This window comes from Miscanthus floridulus, chromosome 14, assembly GCF_019320115.1.
Source record: "Miscanthus floridulus cultivar M001 chromosome 14, ASM1932011v1, whole genome shotgun sequence".
NCBI classification, from domain to species: domain Eukaryota; kingdom Viridiplantae; phylum Streptophyta; class Magnoliopsida; order Poales; family Poaceae; genus Miscanthus; species Miscanthus floridulus.
In genome coordinates this window covers 59,593,445-59,612,258 of record NC_089593.1, presented here as the reverse complement: position 1 = coordinate 59,612,258, position 18,814 = coordinate 59,593,445, and the positions used below count along the sequence as shown (strand labels likewise).

General features: G+C 50.7%; 1 pseudogene; it reads right to left on the bottom strand.

Moving 5' to 3' along the window:
- Positions 1-18,814, bottom strand: part of LOC136503516 (uncharacterized) — a 60,143-nt pseudogene continuing 41,329 nt past the window's right edge.

Below are 18,814 nucleotides of genomic sequence, written 5' to 3'. Positions count from 1 at the left end.
CTATTCAGGACCAGGAATGGCTACTTGTGAGGACATGCTGTGTGCGGTTGTGTCGGTAGTGTCTTCTTCTTTCTCGACCTGCCGCCGGCCGCCGCTTCCAAACTCGTCATTCCACTCAGAAATTTGGGCCATGGTTTCTGAATCAGATGGAAAGCTAGCACACACCTACAGTGAAAAGCTCAACTGATTATCATGTGCTTATAACATGTGCTAAGGGAAAAGGTAATCTTAACAGCAGAAGTGCCCATAGCATGCCAGAAATAGGTAGGAATTAATTATTCCTTCACCTGTCCAAGCGCAAATTTCAAGTCATCCATTCCAAGTGGGCGAATGTCCTCCCTTCCATACAACGGAGGCTCAGGCCAACCTTCAGCTATTGACAGACTCTTCTCCTGTATCAAACAAATGATATTTTAGCGCTACCAAGAGAGAGATGGTGTGAGATGCATCAAAACGGCTAAACCATAGATGGAGGTTCTGCGCACACCTTCTTTTCCTTCTCAATAATTTCACGAATGGGACGATGTGTCACAGTTACACAGAGATTCTGCAGGGAAGGGATCATTATGATAAGTTTGCAATCCCTTCTCATTTCTGAAGAGTCTTAAGGCATAGCAACATACCTTCAAGTCACTTTCTGAATATCCATCAGCCATTTTGGCAATTGATTCAAGATCCACATCTGGTTCTAATGTTTCTTTGGATAGTATTACTTTCAAAATATTTTCTCTATTTGACTTGTCAGGAAGGCTCACCATTAATCTGCCAATAAGACTTGGTGCAAAGAGTTAAGGAATGGACACAAAATCAGTCTAGTTCAGGGGATCATAAAAGCTTACCTGCGAGGAAACATTCGAATAACAGCATCATCAAGGTCAAATGGCCTATTTGTGGCTCCAAGAACTTGCTCTTTAGTATGCAAACCATCCCAATGTATCATAAATTCATTTTTCATCTTGCGCGTTGCCTCATGCTCCGTTGGTCCTCCCCTCATTCCTAGCAAACTGTCAACCTGTTATTAAAGGAAAAGACACAGTTGTGAGTGCAAAACGCAGAATAAAACAATGGACAACCCATTTGCTTGCACACCCTCATCAACAAATATTACTGCAGGAGATAGTTTACTAACTAGAGAGAAAATGGCCTTGACGTATTTCTCTTGATCTCCAACCCACTGAACAAAAAAAAATAAAATTGTCATCAGATTTAATGGAACATCTTCTGAACAAAAAATAGCACCCAGAACCGAGTTTCTGCCCCCCCCCCCCCCCCCCCCCCCCCCTCCAATGCGAATACCAACTGTTTCTGTTGAATAGTACCTTTGAAGTAATGCTTGACATTGATACATTGATAAAGTTTGCACCTGCCTCAGTTGCTACTGCTTTTGCAAGCATTGTTTTACCTGTTCCAGGAGGTCCAAAGAGCAGTATTCCCTTCACAGGCTGCCATAAAGAAATGCATTGGTAGTACTTCCAAATGTAACTGATAGTTAGTAGGCAAATATGTCGGGCCACTTTGCTCTTTTAAAATTAGGCGAGCACCTTCGTTAGCTGCCCTTTACTGTACAATTCAGATCTTTGCAGAGGGAGCATTATCCCTCAGTGTATCTTTCAAATTGTCCAGGGCTCCAACGTTCGCAAAGGTAACTCCAGTGTCATTAGGTGAGATAATATTTGATAGAAGATTTTTCTCAAATTCATTCTCTGTGACCACATCCTGAAAAAACGACTTGCATGAATTTGAGTATCAGGGACTTGTAACCAGATACATATAGAGATGGAGGGGTCACACCATTAGTGCATTCTTTGATCTCTTAGCTCCACTGTGTGCATTCTGTAACATACTGAATCCATGCTTTGAGCCTGTATCCGCAATGCTACTTAGCATTCCACAGAAGGATCAATTGATGTTTATATTAGCATCGTATTTTTACCTTTCTATTGGAAGTACCCATTTGCCATCATTTGGGGGTTCACTGTCATGAAGGTGATAACTAATAGCATATCCAACAATCTTTTCCAAATCTGAAGTAAATCAAAACAATATATATTTTTTTTACAATAGTGTTATTATTGAAATGAAGAGGATGAAAGAATTGGTCCATGAGCAACAAAGGTAGAAACACCTTACTTTCATTAGTTAGTAATTGATCTTTGTGAAAGAACTTGTGACGCCTAAGAGGGAGGGTGAATTAGGCAACTTAAAAATTCTACTCTTTGAACTTTGGCCTCTAATTCCACCTTAGCAAAACCTATGCAAGAAAGTAATCTATCTAAATGTGCAACTACGGTTTTGCTAATGTGTTGCTATCTCTACCGCAAAAGAGTCTTGCAACCTAGGTTCTAATCATATCAACTAAGCTAGGAAAGTAAAGCACACAACCTAGATAACAATGTAAATGAGGTAGAGATGCAAACTCCCGTCGACGACTCCGGTATTTTTACCAAGGTATCGAGAAGCACTTAAGCTTCCCCTAGTCCTCGTTGGAGCCTCTCGCAAGGGCCAAGCTCCCTATCGGGTAACTCCGTGGATAGCCCCGGGCCTTCCCCACGCGCAAGTGGGTCTCCGGTGTGCCTTCGGCAAGCCTCTCCCGGACCGCTCTCCGCTGTCTTCACTATCAAGTTTTCGGCCGAACCGTCACGGGTCTTGTTCCTTTCGGTACACGGTGGCAGCCACACCATAAACGCGGTTGGTGTGATCTCGCAAGACTACAAGCCCCTCCGATGTACAACAACGATGCGCGCAAGCACCAAATGATAAGAGGTATGCAAACCTCACTAAACACTAGGCCTAAACCTAGAGCAAGCGCATAAGCGGTGGTCTAATCAACCTAAGCACTTCGCAAAGCACCTACGCTAATCACCTAATGAATCACTAAGCACTATGCAAGTGGAGATCACTAAAATGGTGTATCAACACCCTTGATGTGTTTCCTCAGGTCTCCCTCTTTCCAAATGGCCGGTTGAGGGGTCTATTTATAAGCCCCATGGAGAAACTAGCCGTTGGAACAAAGTCCAGCAACTCTGGCTAGCACCAGACGCGACTTGCGCCGACACCGGACATGTCCGGTCTCTCACAACGGCAACCTGGCCTTCTGCGCGCAGACTTGATCGAACACTGAGTGTGTCCGGTCACATGCCACCGGTCGCAACTGCGCCTCTCTGGAACCTCTCTGCATGACGATCGGACGCTACTGTTGCCGCGTCCGGTCGATCATCACCCAGCATCTGGTCAATACTGAGCCGTTGCTTCAATGGTGAACAGTGTCATCATCGCGTCCAGTCACTTGCAGCCTCTGCGTCCGGTCACTCGGGCAGGCGCCTTCGCACTAGGGTTTAGTACCAGACGCGTCCGGTCAGTGCATCCGGTCAAAGCGTCCGGTCGCTATCTGAACCCTGTCTTTACTTGTTTCTTCACGATCTTTGCGCCTGGCTTGGTTCCATCTTTGTGTCTTGGATTTTGCTTGATCCTTTATGTCTTCTATGCATCTTCTAATGTCTTTCTTGAGGTGTTGATCATCGGATCATCACGTCGCCATCGTCCAAGTCACGTTTGCACCCTATTGGACTACAAAATAAACACTTGCAAATACATTAGTCCAATTTGATTATGTTGATCATCAAACACCAAAATCCAAAACTAAATGGGCCAGGGTCCATTTTCCTTACAATCTCCTCCTTTTTGGTGATTGATGACAATACGACCAAAACAAGCAAATAATAAAAATTTTAGAAATGAAAAACTATCTACTTGCTAGGATGCAATGCAAAGGGCAAGGTTATATGAAGCTAAAAGATACCACATGTAAACATCTTTGGAAACTTATCTTGCCCTTGCAAATGTCCCCACGTGGCATTACGGATTTAAGCCTCCCCCTAACTCCATAATCCATTATCCTTCCTTTCTCGGACCATTACCACTTGTAAATTATTATGATCAGGGCTTGTTTTTTTGTCAAATTATTATGATCAGGGCTTGCTTTTGGTCCTGCAAATTCTCCCCCTTTGGAATCAAACACCGAAAAGAAAGACATTAGTAGCACAAGGGAGGGTCAAATTTTGTGATCCTTTGAATATGGAGTGAAATAGATCACAAAACTTGACTCTCACATTACATAGGCTAAGCTCCACCTAAATATATGCATACATATGATGGAGGGTGAAATATATGCATAATCGGCAAATTAATGCACAAGGGAGTTTAATCTATATAATGCACGAAAAAGCATATAAATATCAAATTGAGGTCAACACAATGATATCGGTTAGGAATACCACATGTAGAAACCAATTTGAATGACACCACTTGAAATGGATGGTGGTCATTTGAATTTTGATGCTTATCTCCGGGGACTCTATTTTCCTTGCAATGAGACTACTACACATATGATAATCTTGAAAGGGTGTTAGTTTCAAAGTATCCAACTTGTAGAGTAACCTCCCCCTAAATTTGTGCATACAAGTATGGAATACTTGTAGGAGACATACACATTGATTTTGGAATAAAAAATACCACTTGAAGGATGATATCACATAAATGTGAGGATCATTTTCAAAAGTGATAATCGGGGAAATTATCTACAATTTGGACTTTGGCACGTATTAGATAAATAATTGTTAAATAAGCTATGTGCCGTGCTCCTAAATAATTTAAACCATGTAGGTTTGCTCCAAGGGTAAGAGTGATACCGATCAAGCCTACCATATGATTTACCTAGTGTATGCATGATAAAAGATTAAACATGCAAATGCAAACCTAGGTACGAAAAGGAACTAGATGCTAATTGAGATTGCAAGAAATTAAATCTAGTTATCTACCATGGGAAGGGGAATTTGGGTCCATAGTATTCACTAACCCACTTGGCAATTGCATGATCCAATGTGATGCATCCCATGAAATGCACCCAAAACTTTGCCAAGTCTCCAAATTCCCCGAAGTCCATTGGACTTCTCACTTCCCCTTTGGGATCCAAACCTTCTTGGTGCTTTTTATGTTGGAAATGATCTTCTTAGGCACCCAAATGCGTTTGGCCCCATTGTTGGCTTGCTTATTCACCTTGATGGCCACCACCTTGTCATTCTTCTTCTTCTTCAAGAGATAAGGTGTGGAGGCCTTCTTATCCACCTTGTTGGTGTAGGTTTTGGAGAGCTTGCTTGTTTGCTTTTTGTTTTTTCTCTTTCTTCTTTGCTCCTCCCCCATTCTTTATCTTGCACTCATAGGACTTGTGGCCTTCTTTGTGGCATATGTAACAAACCACGGTTTGTCCTTCATCAAGCTTCTTCACTCCCTTGATGGTGTTATCTTGATGAAGTTGGGCTTGCTCCGTCTTGCCTTTCACTTGAGTCAAGTCCTTGGTGAGGCGAGCCACTTCTTGCTTGAGTTGCTCATTCTCCATTGTAACCTCTTGTGTGCATGTTTCTACAACAACTTTCTCAACACAACCTTGGTTGTACAAGGGTGAGTCTAAACATAAATCATTACAAGAAGTAGAGGCATCCTTTTTAGGCATGTCAAAGATTGAACTTTTCCTTTTAGGTGCCCTAGTGGGGGTTGTACCAACGGCTTTAAGATTAGCAACTTTATTAGTTAGCTCATCACAATATTTGCACATGGTTTCTATTTTAGCAAGTAAACTTTTATAAGCATCTTGTGTGCTAGCTAACTTTTCTTTTAATTTTTCATTTTTCTTTACTAGTTGCTCATCATTGATTGTGCATTCATTTGTGTTTGCACTAGCCTCAAGTTGCTCAATTTTAGTAGATAGCTCCACATTAAGATTGGCAAATGTTTCATATTGTTCAAGCATGGTAGCATAAGTTTGTTGTGAGCTATCTAATTTTTCTTTCAATTTTTCAAGCTTCTTTTGTTGACTAGTGCAAACCTTAGCAAAATTAAGATTTTCTTGCACAATTTCATCATAAGAAAGTAGCTCATCATTACTATCACTATCATTGTCACTATCACTAGGGATAGGCTTTTTGTTACCTCGTGCCATAAGGCACACACGTGAAGTGCTTGATGATGAATGTTTGTGCCCACGCCTCTTGTGATGGTCTTCTCCTTCACTTGAAGAATCATCCCATGACCTTATTGATGTGAGGGCTTTGTTCTTGCACGCCTTCTTCTTTGTCTTGGGTGTGGGCTTGTTTGGACAAATTTCCACAAAGTCCATAGCATCCTTTCTTTCTTTGCTCATTTCTTTGATTGGTGAAAATGAAATCTTGAATTTGGATGGGCACACCCTTGATATTGAGCCTTTGGATCATCTTCTCCACCTTGTTGATAAGTTTGATTGATTCTTCATCAAGGTCGAAGGTGGAGGAGGAAGATTGATCATCATCACTTGATTCTTCATCATCATCATCCTCATCTTCATCTTCTTCTCCATCCTCACTTGAGGAGCTTGAGCTTGAGCTTGAATCTACTTGCTTGCCCTTCATCTTTTTTTTCTCACTACATGCGAGAGCTTTGCCTTTGCTTGATGAAGAGGCTTCTTCTTGACCCATTTTGCGTGACATCTCAAATGCCACAATTTTGCCAATCACAATGGCCGGGGTCATGGTGCTCAAGTCTTCCAAGTTGTGGAGGATGGTGATGATGCTTGCATATTTCTTTTGGGGTAGCACAGAGATGATCTTCCTCACGATGTCCACATCACCTAGTTTTGTCAATCCTATAGAATTGAGCTCATTGATAATTAGATTCAAACGAGAATACATATCACAAACAAGCTCATCATCATTCATTTCAAAAGAATCATAACTTTGTTGAGCTAGGCAATATTTTTGCTCACGGACATTACTTGTGCCGTCATGGAGCTCTTGGAGTTTTAGCCAAATTTCATGTGCCGTTTTTAAAGTGAATACTTGGTTAAACACATCCATGCTAAAAGATTCAAACAGGCAATTTTTAGCTCTAGCATTGAAATGAATTTCTTTTTCTTCACTCTTTATGGGTTTATCGAGATTCTTAATGGGTTTCATCCCGTCACGAGTGACTCTCCAAACACCTAAGTCTACCGCCTCAAGGTGACAAGTCATTCTAGCTTTATAGTAGGGGAAGTTAGTGCCGTCAAAGTGTGGAGGCCTAAAGGTATCCATCCCAACCACTCTTAGTAGCGTCGGCTCAACGGCGGTTAAACCAAAAGTCCAAATTGAGCCAACCAGCTCTGATACCAATTGAAGGAACTTTTGATGCCTAAGAGAGGGGGGTGAATTAGGCAACTTAAAAATTATACTCTCTGAACTTTGGCCTCTAATTTCACCTTAGCAAAACCTATGCAAGAAAGTAATCTATCTAAATGTGCAACTACGGTTTTGTTAATGTGTTGCTATCTCTACCGCAAAAGAGTCTTGCAACCTAGGTTCTAATCCTATCAACTAAGCTAGGAAAGTAAAGCACGCAACCTAGATAACAATGTAAATGCGGAAGGCAAAGATGAGGTAGAGATGCAAACTCCCGTCGACGACTCTAGTATTTTTACCGAGGTATCGAGAAGCACTCAAGCTTCCCCCTAGTCCTCGTTGGAGCCCCTCGCAAGGAATCCCTCGCAAGGGCCAAGCTCCCGGTCGGGTAACTCCGTGGATAGCCCTGGGCCTTCCCCACGCGCAAGTGGGTCTCCGGTGTGCCTTCGGCAAGCCTCTCCCGGACCGCTCCCTGCCGTCTTCACTATCAAGTTTCCGGCTGAACCGCCACGGGCCTTATTCCCTTCGGTACACGGTGACAGCCACACCACAAACGCGGTTGGTGTGATCTCGCAAGACTACAAGCCCCTCCGATGTACAACAATGGTGCGTGCAAGCACCAAATGATAAGAGGTATGCAAACCTCACTAAACACTAGGCCTAAACCTAGAGCAGGCACATAAGCGGTGGTCTAATCAACCTAAGCACTTCGCAAAGCACCTACGCTAATCACCTAATGAATCACTAAGCACTATGCAAGTGGAGATCACTAAAATGGTGTATCAACACCCTTGATGTGTTTCCTTAGGTCTCCCTCTTTCCAAATGGCCGGTTGAGGGGTCTATTTATAAGCCCCATGGAGAAACTAGCCATTGGAACAAAGTCCAGCAACTCTAGCTAGCACTAGATGCGACTTGCGCCAACACCGGACGCATCTAGTCACTCACAATGGCAACCTGGCCTTCTGCGCGTAGACTTGATCGGACGCTAAGTGCGTCCAGTCACATGCCACCGGATGCGTCCGGTCGCAACTGCGCCTCTCTGGAACCTCTCTGCATGACGATCGGACACTATTGTTCCCACTTCCGGTCGATCATCACCCAGCGTCCGGTCAATATTGAGTTGTTGCTTCGATGGTGAACAGTGTCATCATCGCGTCTGGTCACTTGCAGCCTCAGCGTCCGGTCACTCGGGCAGGCGCCTTCGCGGTAGGGTTTAGCACCAGACGCGTCCGGTCAGTGCGTCCGGTCGCTATCTAAACCCTGTCTTTACTTGTTTCTTCACGATCTTTGCGTCTGGCTTGGTTCCATCTTCATGTCTTGGTCTTTGCTTGATCCTTTATGTCTTCTATGCATCTTCTAATGTCTTTCTTGAGGTGTTGATTATCGGATCATCACGTCGCCATCGTCCAAGTCACGTTTGCACCCTATTGGACTACAAAACATACACTTGCAAATACATTAGTCCAATTTGGTTATGTTGATCATCAAATACCAAAATCCAAAACTAAATGGGCCGGGGTCCATTTTCCTTACACTTTGATAGGTAATTCTTGAAGATCATTGCATTCAATTTCATTGCATTCAATTCCTCTGCTGATCAGAAACTACAATGACGAAGCATTGTAAGAGACATAACATTTGTTCAGGAAGTTCACACTTCAGATCAGGGATGGAATGAACAGCTGAAGATGTGGCCATAAAAGGTATTGGCCTATCAGGGACTAGCATTCTAGCAAGTATTGCTTCAAATTTCAAGGCCATTTCCATGATGATATTATAGAAGAAGGCTAATAAGGAAATAAATTTCAAGTGCATACAACATTAAAAAAAGGAATATACAACTCGAATAAAGTATGAAGTATCAATGTATCATAAAATTCTATTTCTTTTTTTGAAACGAATAAAATTCTATTTCAGAATCACTTAAGTGTGATGGTACACATAGTTTACATTCCAATAAAATGTTCCAGCCAAATGTTTAAGCGTATGCCTTAATTGCAGCTTACCTTACAAATATTAAGAATATTGGCTTTAGCTCTAAGGGTTTCAGTATCACAATCTAGTTGTGTCGGTGTCTAGAATGGCGCTCTAGACATGATGACAAGTAAATTTGTGACTGCACGTCTAGGCCCAGATGGTGTGCAATGCGGACACAAGGGTTTATACTAGTTCGGGCAAGAATGTCCCTACGTCCAGTGGATGTTGCTGATGCTCGTGTTGCCTTGCACCAGAGTGCTAGTAGTAGGGGTTACAAGCGTTCGAGAGAGGGTGCAAATCCCAGGTCTCTTTGGTGGTGTGTGAGCTTGAGTGTTTTCTCAATGAGTTGTGTTTCAATCGGGTCCTTTTAGATGTGGCCCCTGCCTCCCCTTTTATAGTTCCCAACGGGAGGGCTCGGGTTACAATTGTGGTAGAAAGGTAAATGGGGAAAAGATGAAAGAGAAAAACAAAAAGGTGGCCTCGGGCGTGGCCGTCTTCCTCCTTATCTGGCATGAGCAGTTTACCCTGTAGCACAAGGACGCAATGGGCGTCGAGCTTTTGACTTCTCCGTCCACTGGTGCAACGCGCCGTGGCCATGTTTTGACCTATGTGCTTTTGTACCGTCGAGGATGGGCGGTGCGTGCGCCTGAATTTGCTTAGAGAGGGGGTTAGGTAGCACAGTTGTCGTTACCCCCGTTGTTGTAGAGGCATGGACACCGTCGTGGTGGAATGACTGGGGTCATGTCGAGTCGTACCATGGCTCCCATGCCCCCGTTCACTGTGCATGGTTGTGTTTGTCCCATCATTGGGAATGCGTGTCGTGGTGGGGGCCCGCATGACTCCCAATTGCGCCCAAGGCCCTGGCGTGGCCTTCGGGCGAGGTGGAAAGATGTGATGACGTTATGAGGGCTCGGGCGAGGCGGAGACTGCTCCTGAGGGGTCGGCCCTGCTCGAGGCCTTACGATAGGGCTCGAGCGAGGCGGAAATCGCATCCAAGGGGTCCGTCTTGCTCGAAGGCCTTTTAGGTGGGTTCGGGCATGGCGGAGATTACCCCTAAGCCTCGAGAAGTAAGCGTAGACACATTGTTTACTACTTTTGACTGGGTACCCCTGACATTGGTACCCGACAGTAGCCCCCAAGCCTGTGGAGGAGTGAGGCACTCCTTCAGAGGCTTGAGGATAACTAAACGTTGCGCTTAGGGCAGAGTACACGTCGGTGGTCTACTTTTGAGAGAAGTCGTCCGGTGGGTGCGTGCGAGCGCACCCGCTGGGTGTAGCCCTCGAGGCTTTGGAGGGGTGGGACACCCCTTCAAGGGCTTGAATCGAGCGGAGTGGTCTCCTTCGGTGCCGTCCTGGAGTGCGTTCCCCTTGCGTGTATCGGCCCTTGTCATTCGCGCAATCATGGGGCGCGCGTGGAGCCCCCGAACCCTAGCTTGTTGTGGGGGCGCGACCGTTCGTTGGGTCAGGGTGCAAGCATAGCCCCCGGGCCCCCACGCGTTGCGGGAGACTGATCGGGCGACATCTCATCTTTGTTCGTTGTCCCTCACGTGATTCTTCGCGAAACGGAGGGGGTGAGCCGGGCCATGCTATCCTTGTTGGACGAACCATGGTGCTCGTTGAGCTGTTGACGGGTACGTTCGAGTGGAGCCCCGGTTCCCGTTTGCCGGGTGCCGGCTTGTGGTCAAGCTGGTGACGCACTCCAGATTCCCGATGGTTGATTCATATAGTTCTCGGAACCGTCCGACCGGTCCGAGGGCTCGGTGCCTCCCGTCGAGGGATACCATGAATCAGTTACCGACCGGGACTCAAACATGGGGCGGGATGCCCTCGACGCTCAAACACCAGGGTGCTGGCTGCTAGTGTGCCCATCCCTTGCCATCCCTGACTCTAAGTGTCATGGGGCAGCTGTCGAACCCATGATGGGCCAGCCTTCGAACCCCTGGACCGTAAATGGGCCGTAGGAGCGTATATAGCTCCGTATCCTGTTCTTACCTGCTGAGGCCTACGATCGGCCCATGGAGCGGGAATGCACCCGAGCTCTGCACGATGGTGGGATTACGGCAGGCGTGGCATGCGAGGTGGACGGTGCGAGGTGACGGGCGGGTTTGCAGGAGGCGTGCGCACGGTTACCGAAATATTCAGGGCCGTGATGAGACATTCCTGTGGCCGTAATTAATGCGGGTGGTTGGGGCCTCGAATCGTTTCGTTTCCCCTCTTTTTGACCCAATGGGTTTCCCTTCCCTCGCACACCTCTGCTCTCTACCTCCCTCGTGTTCGTGTTTCCCATCTGCCACAGCAAGCAAGAGAGAGAGAGAGAGAGAGAGAGAGGGAGAGACAGAGAACTCACCCAGCCGGCGCCGCCACCGTTGCCATTGTCGCTGGAGTGCTTTCTTGCTCCCTCGATGGACCCGTGGGGATGCTCCACCTTCACTGACAAGAATGCTTCATGGCTCATCAAGGATGGGCTCCTCCGTCCAGTGACGAACGCCGTGCAGCCGGAGTGGATCATCCCTGGCAACGAAGATGAGCCGAACCCCCCGTCAGCTATGTCGTTAGCTTCGCGCACTTCCACGAGTGGGGGTTCGGGACGCCGACGAGCGACTTCTTCCGCGGGCTCCTCAACCACTATGGGATCGAGCTGCAGAATCTCAACCCTAACTTGATTCTGTAGATCGCGGTCTTCGTCGCCCTATGTGAGGGCTATTTGGGCATCAAGCTTAATTTTTCCCTGTGGAAGTACTACTTCTGCGCCACCATCTTCTACAAGACGGTGAAGAAGGGTGAGATGGTGCCGATGCGCATCGGCGGCTGCACGCTCTAGCTCCGCTAGAGCCGGGCGGAAGGGTACATCTCCATGAAGGGGACGTCGTCCAACAAGGGGTGGCATCAGAAGTGGTTCTACCTCAGGAGCGACCCGACGCGCCCCTGCCTCCATACACCGGTCTCTACTTCGAAGCAGCACCGGTGCACTGGGGCTATGGTCAAGGAGAAGATCAACACCCTCCTCCAGGCGGTCAAGCGCCTGGTGAATCATGGTATTACTGGGGCCAGGGTTATTGCCGCGTTCCACGAGCGTAGGGTGCTGCCGCTGATGCGGCGGGCACACCGACTGGACGAGATGGTGCTGGGTGTGCCCCTCGAGGGGACGATGCTCATGATGGAGGAGCTCGACCGCGAGGAGATCAAGAAGCACATCAAGTCGGCGCTCGGGAGCATTCCTTCTGACACCACCCTTGACCTCCACCCGTCGATGCGTCCCGACGATGACTTCATCGAGATGGTGAGAGCCCTCCATCCCCCCCCTCCCTCGGGTTTTTTGTACCTCCTTTCCATCGCCTGACCCGGCACTCAGGGGTTTGCAGGGGAGCCTTTGCGTCGTTCGCGATTTCAACCCTCTACTCCCTGAGGACGCGGCCCGAACGGAGAGGAACCGGGCCCACACCGAGAAGGTGAAGCAGAGGAAGGGCGATCAGAAGCGAAAGAGGACCGAGAGGGCCAGGAGGAAGGAGGAGCGCGAGAAGCGCCGGAGGATGCAGCGGGAGGCCGGAGAAGAGGAGCAGTCGAGCGAGGAAGAGGATGACGAGGATGATGACGATGAGGGGGTCCACCCATACGATTGGCTGGACTCCTTGGTCGAGGAGGGGGAACAGCCCGAGGGGCCATCTCTCTCAATCGAGGGGCGGACGCCGCAGGCTCAGCTGCTGCTCCGCGAGCTGGAGGACCCCGACCTCGGGGGAGCTGTGGCAACACTAGGCGGAGGAGGAGAGCCCCCAAAGCCGCTGGGGTCCGCCCGCCCCGAGGGGACAGGGGTCAGGGGGATCCAGATCCTAGGAGACGGCGGGGTCGCCGCCGCCACCCCCTCAGTCCAGCGTTGCCGAGACGGTGGCGGCCGGGAAGAGGTCCTGCCCTATTGCGACAGGGTCGGGCTCCAGCGGGCTGGCACGGAAACGCCCCCGTCCTACGACATAGAGGTAAGAGGTGTCCTTTATGCTGATTGTTTGCGCTAAGGCTTGGCAACGCTGACACTTGTTGTCCTGCCGGAGAGCTTAGTCCGATGCCCCCCCACTCGCGCCTCGGAAGGCACTGAGGCGGCAAGGCCAGGCCTCAGCTGGCGGTGCGCCGGGCTCGGAGGTGGCTGTCAGCGTTCCTCCAGCGTCCGCAGCCGTGGGGGGACGGGAGATGCCGGCCACCCCTGCTTTGCCTCCGCCTATCCCTACCCCATCCAGCGTCCGCAGCCGTTGAGATGGGGATGGCGGCCCTGGAGAAGGTGCCGCGGTTCCGGCCAGATCCCGCTCCTGAAGTGGCGCTCTCCAGGGAGAGCGCAGCGCCTCCATCTCCGGCGACGGAGGCATCGGGATCGACCGCGGAGGTGGGCGCGGACGCCAGGGCCCAGGCGGTGGCAAAGGAGGCCACGTCCCAGGACCTCTCGGTTCAGGTGTGAGCCGCCGCTGGAGGCAGGTCCCAGGCAGAGGAGGCGGCGTCATGTGAGCCTGACATCGTCGAGGTGGTGATGGTGTCGGCTTCATCCGGCGAGCCATCCGACGTGGCCTAGGTGGACCAGTCCTCCCGCGCCAAGGGTCCACAACCCTCGTGCGGGTGGGACCCGATCCTTACTAGTGGGGCGGCCCGCGCCTCACTTGGTCGGATCAGAACCAACCAGAGGCGCCGCCAATTTTTGTGCTGGACGACGCCGAGGAGCAGGGGTACTAGGACCGGCTGTAGGCGGGGTGCCAGAGCTTCAACAAGACCCTGTTCTCGGTGTTGTCTACCCTACACGATGATATCCGCCCGGCTGGCCAGGTATGTTGGGTTAGGTAGATGCTCATTGTTCGGTTCTTCCCCCCTTTCCTGTGATCTTGACGTGGCCCTTCATGCAGGCGCTATTCGAATGGAGCCGGGCAGTCAGAGTTCCTCCGCCGTGAGCAGGGCGCATGGGGACACCTATCGGAGGAGGCGTAGAGGACCGCTACGGCCGAGGTGCAGCTCGCGGAGGCCCAGCAAAGGGTGGTCGGCCATAGCGGCAAAATGGCGGACCTCCGCATCTGACACGATGAGGTAGTCACCGACGCTAAGGATGCGGGGGAGAAGCTGTTGGCCCTCATCAAGAGCACTCACAAGGACTAGGAGGAGGAGGCCCAGAAGGTGAAGGACGAGCACGACGAGGTGTTGCGAGCCGCCGGGCAATTCCAGTCCGAGCTCGGGTCCATCCGCCGCTTGCGTGAGCGAGCTCTTGGAGAGCGCGACGAGGCTCACCAGGAGTGCGTCATAGCTCAGAAGGAGCGGGACTCCACGGTGGACCAGATGAAGGAGGGTACACGTGCGGCCTCTCGGGTTGCCAAGGAGAACCGCCAGCTGAAGCCTGAGGTGCTATCCCTCTGAGCTGCGGTGACCCAAGGGCGTCAGCGGGATCTTGCCAGGAGGCAAGAAATAGAAGGTAAGTGCTTTTACCCATCCATATCGTGCTTTCCGAAACCTGCTCCTTATCCCTTGCGACGATCAGGGCTGAAGGGCAAGCTTGCCGAGGTGGAGGCGGAGCTTTTGTTGGCATGGGAGGTCCTAAAGACGGAGCAGCACGAGCACTCCGAGCTGCGCACCGTCGTCGGGCTGGTGTGCGATGCCCTCGGGGCGATCCAGGTGCGCCCCGGGGTGAGCTCGCTGCGGACTCGTCTCGAGGTTGCCTTCGAGCGGGCTCGGACCCAAGTGAAGGAGGCGCTTCACCTCGGGGTGCGACGCGTGCTCACCGTCTTCAGGCCCCACTACCAAAAGATCGATCTGGAGGCGCTCAGTGAGGGCTACGTCGATATCCCCGAGGAGGAGCTCGATGCGATCAACGATGAGGTGCTGGAGCCGGCGAAGACCCTGGCGGCCAAGTTCGAAGACGAGATTTTCCCTCCGCCCCTGGAGCTGTAAAAAGGTGTCGAGCGAGGTGCCCGTGTAAAAACTTAGGATATTGGACAAGTCTGTGGCCTCTGGGGCCCTTTAAAAACTTGTATTTATCTTTCGCTTAAGTTTTTACGTGTTCGCCCGATCCTCGTAATGAGCCTAGGCCTGCGGTGTTTAGAGTCGAGTCCGGTCCCCTGGGTCGGGGTTAATCAGCGAGGGTACCGTAGCCATAGTGGCGTAGGCCTTTCGCAGTCCGATTAACTTGACCCGAGATGTTCTCATGCTCTAACGCGTCCGCATTTCCTAGTCGCCGTCGAAGGACTCGGGTGGGCAACTTTTCGTAAAGTTTTTCGAGTGGTAGCCCGATCCCCACATTGTGTTTAAGTTCATGGATTTTTTAGAAGTGCGAGTTGACCCCTTAGGCCAAGACTGGTGAGCAAAGGCACCGTAACCGTCGGGTTGTAGGTTTCTCGCAATCCAGCCAATCCGGCCTGAGGGGCTCTTCGCTTTCTAAAACGTCCGCTTACTTAAACAGTGCTGGAAGGGCTCAGGTATGAATTTTTTTTCGAAAAGTGTTGTGAAAATTTTGAGGCGTTGGCAGGTTCCCCCCCTTTCAGCCCTCGAGGGAGGCCTGACCATAGCCAGAGGTAGGGTCAGGTCTCACTTAGAGTTGGACAAAGTAAGGAACAGCGAGCGCTCTTTTTATTTTTTCGAGATTAAGCATATGAACAGCCTAGAAATCTAAGGGTAGAAGCGACGTAGCTGTTTGATGTTCCAAGCGTTGGTGAAGACTTCGCCGTCTGAAGTGGCCAGCTTGTAAGCATTGGGTCAGAGTACTTCCACAATGACGAACGGGCCCTCCCATGGTGGCGTTAGCTTGTGGCGGCCCTTGTTGTCCTGCCTGTGGCGAAGCACCAGGTACCCGACGTTGAATGTCCGACCCCGCACGCGGCGGTGGTGGTATCGCCATAAGGTTTGCTGGTATTTGGCGGAGTGGAGTAGGGCAACGTCACGTGCTTCCTCCAGCTACTCCACGACATCCTCAAGGGAGGCTTGGTTCCCTTGGTCGTCGTACGCTCTGACCCTCGGTGCCCCATACTCCAAGTCGGTGGGGAGGATGGCCTCGGATCCATAGACCGTGAAGAAGGGCGTGAAGCCCGTTGCTCGGCTCAGGGTCGTCCTCAAACTCCAGAGGACCGCGGGGAGTTCCACGACCCACCGGCGGCTGAACTTGTTCAACCGGTTGAAAATCCTTGGCTTGAGGCCTTGCAAGATCATGTCGTTGGCGCGCTCGACCAGTCCATTTGTTCGGGGTGCGCCACGGCTGCCCAATCCACGCGGATGTGGTGATCATCGCAGAACCTGAGGAATTTCTTGCCGGTGAACTATGTGTCGTTGTCGGTAATGATGGAATTTGGGACCCTGAAGCGGTGGATGATGTCTGTGAAGAAGAGTACCGCATGCTCGGACTTGATTTACGTGATTGGCCGAGCCTCGATCCACTTTGAGAACTTGTCGATAGCAACAAGCAAGTGGGTGAAGCCCCCGGCGCCGTCTAGATGGGCCCGACAAGGTCCAGACCCTAGACCGTGAATGGCCACGTGATCGGGATCATTTGGAGCGCTTGGGCCGGTAAGTGAGTTTGCTGAGCATAATACTGACACCCCTCATAGGAGCGTACTACCTCGATGGCGTCGGCTACGACAGTAGGCCAGTAGAAGCATTGCCGGAATGCGTTCCCAACGAGAGTGCGCGGTGCAGCGTGGTGGCCGCACATGCCCCCGTAGATGTCCTGAAGCAGCTCTCTCCCTTGCTCGGTGGGGATACAGCGCTGCAGGATTCCTGTGGGGCTCCGCTTGTAGAGTTCCTGATCCAGCAGGACGAAAGACTTGGCTCGGTGCGTGAGGCGTCGGGCCTCGGTCCTGTTAGCGGGGAGTGCTCTATGGACTAGGTAGTCGAGGTACGGGATCCTCTAGTCTGGCAAGGGGTCGGGCTCTGCCGCTGGGTCCTCAACAATCTCCATAACCTCGGGCTCGGTGGCGACTAGGGTCGGGTCAGCCCCCGAGGCTGGTGCAGGTGGCTCATTGTCGTCCTGCGCCGAATCCTAGCAAGTTACCGAGGGCTTATGTAGGTCGCTGGCGAAGACGCTGGAGGGGGCCAGTTCCTGACCGGACGCCAACTTCGCGAGCTCATCCGCTGCCTCGTTGAACCGCCTTGCGACATGGTTGAGCTCGAGGCCATCGAACTTCTCTTCTAGGAGGCAGACCGCCTGGCAGTACGCCGCCATCCTGGGGTCATGACAGCTTGACTCCTTCATGACTTGGTCCACGACCAGCCGTGAATCGCCTTGGACGTCAAGCCGTCGAATCCTGAGTTCGGTGGCGATGTGCAGACCATTGACAAGTGCCTCGTACTCAGCCATATTGTTAGAGGCAGGAAAATGAATGCGAATCATGTACTTCATGCGTACGCCGAGGGGGGAGACGAAGATGAGTCCCGCTCTGGCTCCACTCTTCATCAGCGACCCGTTGAAGTACATGGTCTAGTACTCCTGCTCCGCAGGGGCCGGCGGCAACTGGGTCTCGGATCATTCTGCCATGAAGTCTGCCAGCACCTGGGATTTGATGGCCATCCAAGGAGCGTAGGTGATGCCTTCTCCCATGTGCTCAAGTGACCATTTGGCGACTCTTCCCGTCACTTCTCGGTTCTGGACCACCTCCCTGAGGGGGAAGGAGGACACAACCGTGATCGGATGCGACTCGAAGTAGTGGTGCAGCTTTCTTTGGGCAATGAGGACAGTGTACAGGAGTTTCTAGATTTGGGAGTAGCGTGTCTTGGTGTTGGACAATACTTTGCTGATGAAGTAAACCGGACGCTGGACCTTGAGGGTGTGTCCCCCCTCTTGCCGTTCCACCACGATGGCGGCGCTCACCACCTGGGTGGTGGCCACGATGTACAGCAGGAGGGGTTCCTTCTCGGCCAGGGGCCCTTGTCAGGAGTGCCTTGAGCTTGTCAAGTGCCTCCTGGGCCTCAGAAGTCCACACAAAATGATCGGTCTTCTTCAGAAGCCGATAGAGGGGGAGCCCTCGCTCGCCGAGTCGTGAAATGAAACGGCTTAGTGCCGCGAGACACCCTGTGATTCGCCAAACCCCTTTCAGGTTCTGAATTGGGCCCACGCTCGTAATGGCGGAGATTTTCTCTGGGTTGGCCTCAATGCCCCGCTCAGAGATGATGAAGTCGAGCAGCATGCCCCTCGGGACCCTAAAAACACATTTCTCGGGGCTGAGTTTGATGTGCTTGGCCTGTAGCCTTTCGAAGGCTTGCTTGAGATCGGCACTAGGTGGTCGACTTGCATGGACTTGACTACAATGTCATCTACGTAAGCCTGAACGGTCCGCCCGATGAGGTCCCCAAAAACGGTGAGCATACATCGCTGGTATGTAGCCCCCGCATTCTTGAGCCCAAACAGCATGGTGACATAGCAGTAAGACCCAAACAGGGTGATAAAAGAGGTCGCGGGCTGGTCGGACTCTTTCATCATAATTTGGTGGTAGACGGAATAAGCATCAAGGAAGGAGAGGACTTCACATCGCGTGGTAGAATCAACTACCTGATCTATGCGTGGTAAAGGAAAACAATCTTTAGGACAGGCCTTGTTGAGATTAGTGTAGTCAACTGACATTCTCCATTTACCATTTTTCTTTTTCACAAGTATAGGATTAGCTAACCACTCAGGATAAAAAAACCTCCTTGATGAATTCGGCCGCTA